At 38.5% G+C, this 9,179-nt stretch overlaps 1 pseudogene; it reads right to left on the bottom strand.

Moving 5' to 3' along the window:
- Positions 1–6,276: 6,276 nt before the first annotated feature.
- Positions 6,277–6,619, bottom strand: LOC103256317 (annotated as a pseudogene).
- Positions 6,620–9,179: the final 2,560 nt, after the last annotated feature.

Genomic DNA, 9,179 nt, shown 5'->3' with positions numbered 1-9,179 from the left:
TGATTAGTGAGGCTGAGCACTTTTTCATGTGTCTGTTGGCTGCCTGTATATCTTCTTTTGAGAAGTGTCTATTCATGTCTTTTGCCCACTTTTTAATGGGGCTGTTTGGTTTTTTTCTTTTGGCACATAAGAATGGCCATCATTAATAAAACAAAAAACAACAGATGTGAGGATGCGGAGAAAAAGGAACACTTCTATACTGCTGGTGGGAATGCAAACTAGTGCAACCTCTCTGGAAGACAGTGTGGCACTTTCTGAAAGAACTAGAAATTAACCTTCCCTATGACCCAGCAATTCCCCTATGGGGAATATACTCGGAGGAACTCAAAATATTCTACAAAAAAGATCCCTGCACATGCATGTTTGTTGCAGCTCTATTCACAATAGTAAAAACATGGAACCAACCATACTGCCCATAGAAGCTGGATTGGATAAAAAAAAAGTGGTACATATACACAATGGAATATTATGCAGCCATAAAGAAGGATAAACATGGATTTTGCAGCAACTTGGATGGATTTAGCGTCTATCATACTCAGTGATCTATCACAGAAACAAAGAACAGAGTACCATGTGTTCTCACTCATAAGCGTACCTTGAACAATTATCATAATACTATAACAAAGGGATTGGCAGTAGTGAGAAACTGCCAGGGGAGGGGGGATGGGATTGGCAGTTGAGGAAAACTGCTAGGGGAGGGAGGGGCACACCTTATCAACAAAGATACCTGCATAATCAGTGTTTGTATACCTAACCCTGAATTGTACTCCACATCTTTAAAATTAAAAAAAAAAAATTTTAATTTAAAAAAACTATAAATAAAGTTTAAAAAATTGTAGCTTTTTGGGTTATCTGTTCTACCAGAGAGAAATTATTTGCATCTCTACTAAACAAAAATTTACAAGCTGATCTCTCTCCCTACAAAAAGACAAAGTAGGATAATAAAGAGGAGGTCAAGCCTAATAGAGCACTGAAAAAAAAATCTACCTACCCTTTATTCTTTTTGTCTATTTTCAAGTTCAGATAATTTTTCGGGTAATTCTTACTAAAGTATAGGAATAGAGCCTTGTGTCTAACCAACTCAAAATAGATCTCCAAAAAGTTATCCCAAAAGTAGGCAGAAAACATGCTTTGAAAATCCTTAATAAGATAGATTCTGTTTTCTAATTTAAAAAAAAAAGCAAAAAGAATATGCCATTGGACACGAAGAGAAAAAGTACAGAGAAAGAAAATATCAATTTTCCCATTTGCTTTAGCATAAACTATAAAGGATAGTGGGACTCATTTTAGGTAAAGTGATCAAATTAACAAATGAAGGGTGTCACATTATAAGAAGTCAGTATGCTTCTAGCCCCCTCTGTGTTCTTCTCAGTATCTCAACTACCCCTCAAATGCCATTCTACCCCCTGATCAAAATAAGTCTCTGTTTCTACTCATTTAAAGAACATGAAATTAAATAGCTTAATTTCCCCAGAGTGGTGTAATCTGATAATATCCCAAATCTCTGTTTTCTTTGACCTAGTTCTTACTTTTGTTTGTATTACAGGTTAGGAAGAAATTTGAGGCTCTTCAGTAGCTAATTAAATATTTTCTGATTCTAAGGGCTTAACCAGACAGACTCCTGAGGTTGATATTTTGCTTGTGCTGAACTTTTCTGAACACTCCCAGAGACTTTCGAGGTTGGACTTTTTAGATGCTGATTGTTTATTCCTGTATTCCTGACTTCATATCTATAATTTAACTACATTGCCATGGTTTTTATTCAAATTGATAGGCAGCTATAGTAGTTTTCCCTTCTTTCTCCTAACAAAATAAAGCAAAAAACTTCTTACTGTGGAAAACTACAACTAGATTAAGCTCTCATTTGAACAAGGTTAAGTGTATACGCTTTTAGTCTTTTCTACAATAACTGGACACCAAATCATCTTTATTGTGTATTACAGGTATCTTTCCCTCTCCCAACTCTGAGTGAAATCTGAAAACCAAGCTTGGAAAAGAAGAATGATTTATCAATTGAACTGGCTTATGCTTTTTCAATAGGAAAATATGAGTCAATACTGTTCATCTTTGTAAGATTTCAGGAATTTTTGCAAATTGTTATATTGAAATATTTGACAAAGTTTTGCAATGAATATTTAGCATTACTATGATAAGAAAATAAATCAATACAGCTATTTTTATTTATCTGCTCCTTATTAATTTTTTTAGCATGGAAAATTTCAAACATGCAAAATTAGAGTAACTATTAAAATGTTTACTCTCATTGGCCATATCCTTCCTAACCCCATGTTTATTTTGAAGACTATCTCAATGTCATGTCATTTTAGCTTTATTCAGTATTGCTAATAGATAATTATTTTTAAATAAGTAATCTTAATACCATTAACATAACCTCAAAATTAACAATAATTCCTTAATATCATCCATTATCTAGTAAGCATTTTTTTTTTATTTTTTTTGAATTGGAGTCTCACTCTGTCACCCAGACTGGAGTGCAGTGGCAGCTCCTGGCCACTGCAGCCTCGACCTGCTGGGCTCCAGCGAACCTTCCACTTCAGCCTTCCAAGTAGCTGGAACTACAGGCGCACGCTACCACACCCGGCTAATTTTTGATTTATTGTAGAGATGCGGTCTCGCCAAGTTCCCCGGGTGGGTCTCGAACCCACGGGCTCAGGCAATCCACTCACCTTGGCCTCCCAAAGCGCGGGATTACAGGCTGAGCCACCGAGCCTGGCCTTCTAGTAAGCATTTAAATTACCTTGATTGTTTCTTAGTTTCTCCTCTTCTTCCTCTGCTTCCTTTTACTCCTCCTTTTTCTCTTTCTCCTCCTCCTCTTTTTTTTTAACAATTTATTGAAATCAGGAGTCTAATATGGACCATCCATTGCAATTGATTGATAGAGTTTCTAAGTGTCTTTCAGTCAACAGATTTCCCTCCCCACTCCTTCTATTTTTCTTCCTCCTCTTGCTCTTCTTCCTTCTTTTTCTTTTTTCCTCCTTGCAATTTACTTGTTCTTAGAGAAAGTGCATAGGATTCTAACCCAGTCAGATCTGAGTTTGAATATAGACTATTATGCTTACTAAATAAGTGACAATGAATGTAATCTATTTGGTTTTCTTATATGTAAAGTGAGGGTAACAGCATGGGTCACCTGGGTTGGTGTGATGATTAAGTGCTGTAATGTATGGAGCCTGACACATAACAGGTGTTCAATAAATAGCAGCTGATCTTGTTGTCAAAGAATGAGTTTTCGGGGTTTCTGTGACTAATCCACAGATCCTCAAAGGCACCTGACCACTGGCTTTACATATTGAATACCTAAGATAAGCTAATTTTTCATACTTCCTTAAAAAAATAGGAATATACTGAGTAAATACAGTATATAAAAGATTGATCCATTATCATCTCCATTGTTAGTGTTAGATGTTCAAAGACTTCTTGCCCTCCCTCAAGGTAAAGTTTCTCCTGGTCCAAGATTCTCAGTCAAATTTTATTCCTTATCAAAGGGGGAAAACTTTAGGAAATTCAAAGTAATTACCGTAGACTTGAAGCACTTAATCAATGAACAGATACTTAAAACGGAGGGGGTCTCTCTTAAATGAGGAATTAAATATTTTCCTAGGTAAGGTTTAAGGGACATTTAGCAAAACCATTTTTTTAAAATATTTTTCATGGAGCCCACATTCCTGAGAATTAAGTTTGTTTAAAAGTGGGAGAATCTGTTTTCTGTGGATAAGACAGCTTCAGGAAATAGCACATAAGCCTAAAACCAGTGCTCAGGAGATAGTTGGCTTTGGAAAGAAAATAATACATGCAGCAAAAACTAGGATTGGATATAAAAATACATTTTTATTTTACAGTCAGGACAGAGAGAGTGGAAACATAAAACCAAGTGGGGGAAATACAGTAAGGTCCTACAAATGTCTTAAGGCAGTGGTTCCCAACCTTTGTGGCACAGGGACTGGTTTCATGGAAGACAATTTTTTTTCCCATGGACCAGGGAGGGGGTAATGGTTTCGGGATGATTCAGACACATAACATTTATTATGCACTGCGTTTCTGTTATTGTTACATTACAATATATGAGGAAATAGTTACACAACTCATCATAAAAAAGAGGTGTGAATGGAAGTAGTGAATAAAATAATGGGTGGACTAAAATAAGTGTCAGATTCTGACTAAAGCTTGCCACCAGATGCAGCTGTATAATTGGAGCATATCAACTCACTTGCCGCTCACCGATACAGGATTTTGATATGAGTCTGCAAGCAATTGATTTATTATGGTCTCTGTGCAGTCAAGCCTCACTGCTAATGTTAATTTGTATTTGCAGCTGCTCCCCAGTGCTAGTATCACTGCTTCTGCTCCACCTCAGATCACCAGGCATTAGAGTCTCATAAGGAGTGCGCAACCTAGATCCCTCATGTGCACGATTCTCAATAGGTTTCACTCTCCTATGAGAATCTAATGCCACTGGTGATCTGACTGAAGACAAAGCTCAGGCAGTAATGTGAGTGATGGGGAGCAGCTGTAAATACAAATGAAATTTTGCTTGCCCACTGCTCACCTCCTTGCTGTGTGGCCTGGCTCCTAAGAAGCCACGGACTTCTACTTCCCAGTGGCTGGGGACTCCTGTCTTAAGGGACATAGAATTTAAGTAGTGTGTGTATGTGTGGAGAGAGAGAGAGAGTGCACACACACAAGTCAACTTACAATGTTCTAGGCACAATGTTAGGTGCTGCACCAGAAGTCAAACGATGATGGAGATAAGAGTTCTAAGAATCTATGATGACACCCAGGTTTCTGACATGGCAGAGAAATTGGGTTAAGATGCCACCCACTGAGGTGGGACCATCTTGGGAAGGAGACTGTAGAGGTAGTCCCACTTAAGAAAAATGTGAGATTGATTTTTCAATCCCAAGAGTAAAGAAGAATATGTATATTCCTCTTTATATGGGTATACATGCTTTTTTTTTTTTTTTTAAGAGGAGAAAGTCTCTAAGATTTGGTGGCTACCAGCCAGTGCAGAGACAGAAAGTGGAGCTCAGGAGGCAGGGATGAACCTTCACATTGTGTCTGGACCCTGACAGTTTCTTGTGCTGAAACTGAAGAACAAAATGTTCTAAACCATCATGCTAGAAGCTCTTAATCACAAAATGGCGATAGGTGATTATTGATGTGCATGCCCATCTTTATTGACAAAAGCTTATAGGCCAAACATGATTCCACTTTCAAAAATGAGGCATTCAAGGCACCAGAAGTCAAACGATGATGGAGGTTAATGGCAGACTATGCTAAGAGTTTGTGGCTAGAAAGTTGGTTTCTCCTCTTGCAGAGACACCATCTTCAACAACTTTGTGCCAGAAATTGTTCAACTTTGGCGGGATACCAAAAGGCAGGCTACCAAATTCATGTGTATTTGCATTACTGAGAGCTTCTACAAATAAGAGATAGCCAAAAATTCACCAACAGTGAAACATTAAAAACTGGATACAATTCTTGACTGTATTCCTTATTCTTGATAAATAGACATGCCTCTGACCTTTTCTTTCCCTTCTGCTTGCATAACTCTCATTCTTCCCCATCACTCCTCCTCTCCCTATGCTCATGCCCTCTGCATTTTTTTTCCATCATAACAAAAGCACCCTCTTTATTTATGTAGACAGAGAAAATACCCCACATGAACAGAATAAGCCAAAAATACTTCTATCCTTCCAATCTGTACCCAATCCTCCTTTCCACACCATTGAACCCATGACACCTTGGAAAGACTAAAAATCAAAAGAAGGAGGAGAGAAACACAAGGCAAAATTCAGTTCTGCATGGTGATTTCCTCTTTATTGATGTCCCTCCTGCCTTCCTTCCCCAATTTCAGTCCCTTCCGACTACCCCCAAGAAAGAGGGTAGAGAAAGGAAGGGACTGCTAGGGTTCTGAGCCTCTTGGGCAGTTAAAAAAGGAACAGAACCCAAAGCAATCACTGGGTATAACAGAGATGGACAATCAAGAAGTCTAAAGCAGAGTGGGAAAGGTAGGCAGAGAAAGGGGAAGAAGGGAGAAAGGAAAGGTACAAGACACCATCTCCCCCATTACTCCTCCTGCTAAGAAGAGCTAAAGAGAAAGCTTCAAACATTAAGAAGTGCAGGTCCTGAAGAAAGGAGGTGGTGTCTGAGCCTGAAGGAGGAGGATAAGGAGGTCAAAGAAGGGAGCCACCTCTTTCTCGGTAAAATGAGACCCCCTACCCCCCACATACCTCAGGGGCAACAGCTTGACAGACCTTAGACACTTTCAGCACTGTAGGCAACATATAGAAAGAAGTCTTCTTCGTGGTGTTCTGGTATCGCTGACCCATTGTGGCACTGGTAGGTGGAATGACATTGTTGACAAAGAAAAACAAGGCATCCTCAGCTCGGCGATAAATTCACTTACGGATCAAGAAGTAGAACCAAACAACTGTAAGATCAGGAGGCGCCAGGTATTTCTTTTGTCCAGGTCTCCTATCCGAGCTTTGGGAGTCTTTTCTACTATCACTGGAACCCAATCTGGGTATTTCTTCTGGATCTTCTCGCCCTCAGAGCAGCGCTTCTCAAATGGATGCTCCTCTTTGTACACAAACGTCATCCTCCCAGGAAGCAGGCTGGACCGGGTTGGGCTGGGGGAACCCAGAGGGGCCAGGACGGGGACACCCTCTGCATTTTGCAGAACAAACGTTCATTCACTTCCACGATGAATAAGGAGACATGTTAAACAATTCTTAAGGAAGCTAGTCTCTTCCTTTGATCTGATGTTAAATGTCTGGAATCCAGATTAGTACTACAGCTATGGAAAAGAACTTCCAGGGAATAACCTGACCCAGGTTTCAAGAGTTGATATATTTGAGCATTCCTTTGGACTATGAAAAAAATGGAAAAAAATGGAAAGGGTCCTCCTGTTCAAAGAGGATCCAGAATGTTCTCATAAGATCATCAAGCTTTCCCAAGACACCTTCACAATTATGTACACAGTGCCATCCTGGTGGGGTCTTGGTGAGTTTCCTGAATGGAGTCTGAAGGATGTGTCAGTCAGCCTTTCCTGGAAGCCTTTTGCTTTTTTTCCCCCCTATGAATGCACAGCTGCAAAGATACGGTATCTGTCTTACTTCCTCAGCACTAAAGTAAAATTTTGAAACCAAGGACAGGAAGATAGAAGGTTGAGCACTCACCCTGGGTGGCTTTCAGAAAAGAGTCCTCTCTAGAGTGGCACTAGCCTTGATTCCAGCAGGGATTGGAATGTTTTACTTTACATCAGGGGTAAGTCTAGCACCATGTGGGGTCTGTGGATGAAGCTGTTGCAGGTTTAAATGATCAGATCAAAGGTCAAGTCCAGAAGGTGAGCTGGGTCAGGTCTGGGACCAGGTCAAGTTGGGACAGAGACTCGAGGACAATAAATCATCTTACTCAGATGGCAGAATGAGGCTGGTAGGACCAGGTAGTTGAGGGACAATTATAAAGCTGATCTCGAAGACCATCCTGGGCTCCTCTGTGAATGTTTTTGTTTTTGTTGTTAATTTGATTGACTTTGGCTCACTCTTAGTGGAATCAACTACGTTTAAAGACCCAGATCTGCTGAGTGACCTTGACACTGTGTATTTGGATCTAAGAAAGAACAAGAAGAAAGGAAATCAACCTTTGCAAGTTTCCCACTATATTTCAGATTTATTGTAAATCCTTATCTCAAAAAAAAAGGAGAGTTAGTATAATTATCCTCACTTCAATGCCTGATGAAGCTGAGGTTCAGAGAGGTAAGATAAGTAGCCAAAGACTGAATACAGTGGCTCATCCTTGTAATCTCAGCACTTCAGGAAGCTGAGGCAGGAGGATCACTTGAGTCTAGGTGTTCAAGACCAGCCTGGGCAACATAACAAGATCCATCTCAACCAAAAAATAAACAACAACAAAAAAAACTAGCCAAAAATCAACAGCTCTTAAGTAGAAAATCCATAATTGAAACATAGCAACGTGTTCCAAAGATCATGTTCTTTCTTTCCCACCATGTTCCATGTGCTCTGGAATAGCTATTTTGAAACATTTTTGGGCTCAGGACTCTGTTACAATCTTAAAAATTATTGAGGACCTCAAAAAAGCTTTTGTTTATGTGGGTTCTATTTATCGATATTTGTCATGCTAGAAATCAAAACAGAGAATTTTGAAAATACTTATTTATTCCATTAAAAGAATAAATCCATTATATGTTAACATAATTATTTATTAAAATAATTGTATTCTCTAAAGAAAAAAATTAGTGAGAAGAGTGGCATTGTATACTTTTTAAGACTTTTTAATATCTGGTTTAAGGGAACACAGCTAGATTTTCTTCTGTGTTTAATCTGTTGTGATGATTTTAGGTGAAGTACATGAAGAAAATTTGGCCTCAAGCAAATACATAATTAGAAAAGCGAGGAGTATTTATAAGTAGCCTTTTCAGGTAACTTGGGCTATTTTTCTCTGAAGAATGTTGCAATGTAGAATCTGAAACGGTATCAATGAAAATTTCATGCTTTGTTGCATTAAAATTACTTGTAAAAATCTTTATAGACACACCCATTTTAAAAGTCTCTTTTGCACTTGAATGGATGTTTTACCCATGCATAATTCTGTAATGTTATTCATTACTCATCTGAAGATATTAGTTTATTGACTTAGGCCAATGTAGTGTTCCTAATGGTAGCACATATTATTTTATAGTACCTAAAAGTCACAATTCTTAATATAATTTCTGATCATTTCAGAAAAGTCTGTAAGGATTGGAAGTACTTAGACATTATTAAGCTTAAGATGGCAGATGCAAATTTTCCAAAAATCCCAGTTTCACTTGAAAAGTCAAATGTTATCACTGACAACAAATACTGTCAGTTTCCTTGAAGTGACAAGTTATTTTCTTTCGTTTTCAAGAATGCGTCTGCCAGACACCCGAGTCTGAATAACTAGAGTTTGGCTGTCAGTCATTTGTTCAAGTAAAAAGTGATTTGTCATGAAAAGGCAGTCAGTTCAATTCACAACTCAATTCGACAAGCTTTCCTTCAAGACAACCATCATACTAGGTATTCTGCAGACGTGCTTTATGTGAACTTCTTATTGTGTCACACAGAATAGTAAAAATGCATACACCATAGGGTCAAGATCTTTATAAGGAAGGCAATATC

Source organism: Carlito syrichta, unplaced genomic scaffold (genome assembly GCF_000164805.1).
Source record: "Carlito syrichta isolate Samal-C Ts95f unplaced genomic scaffold, Tarsius_syrichta-2.0.1 Scaffold289249, whole genome shotgun sequence".
In the NCBI taxonomy this organism is placed as follows: Eukaryota; Metazoa; Chordata; class Mammalia; order Primates; family Tarsiidae; genus Carlito; species Carlito syrichta.
The sequence above is the reverse complement of the archived record's forward strand: the minus strand, read 5'-3'. Positions and strand labels throughout refer to the sequence as shown.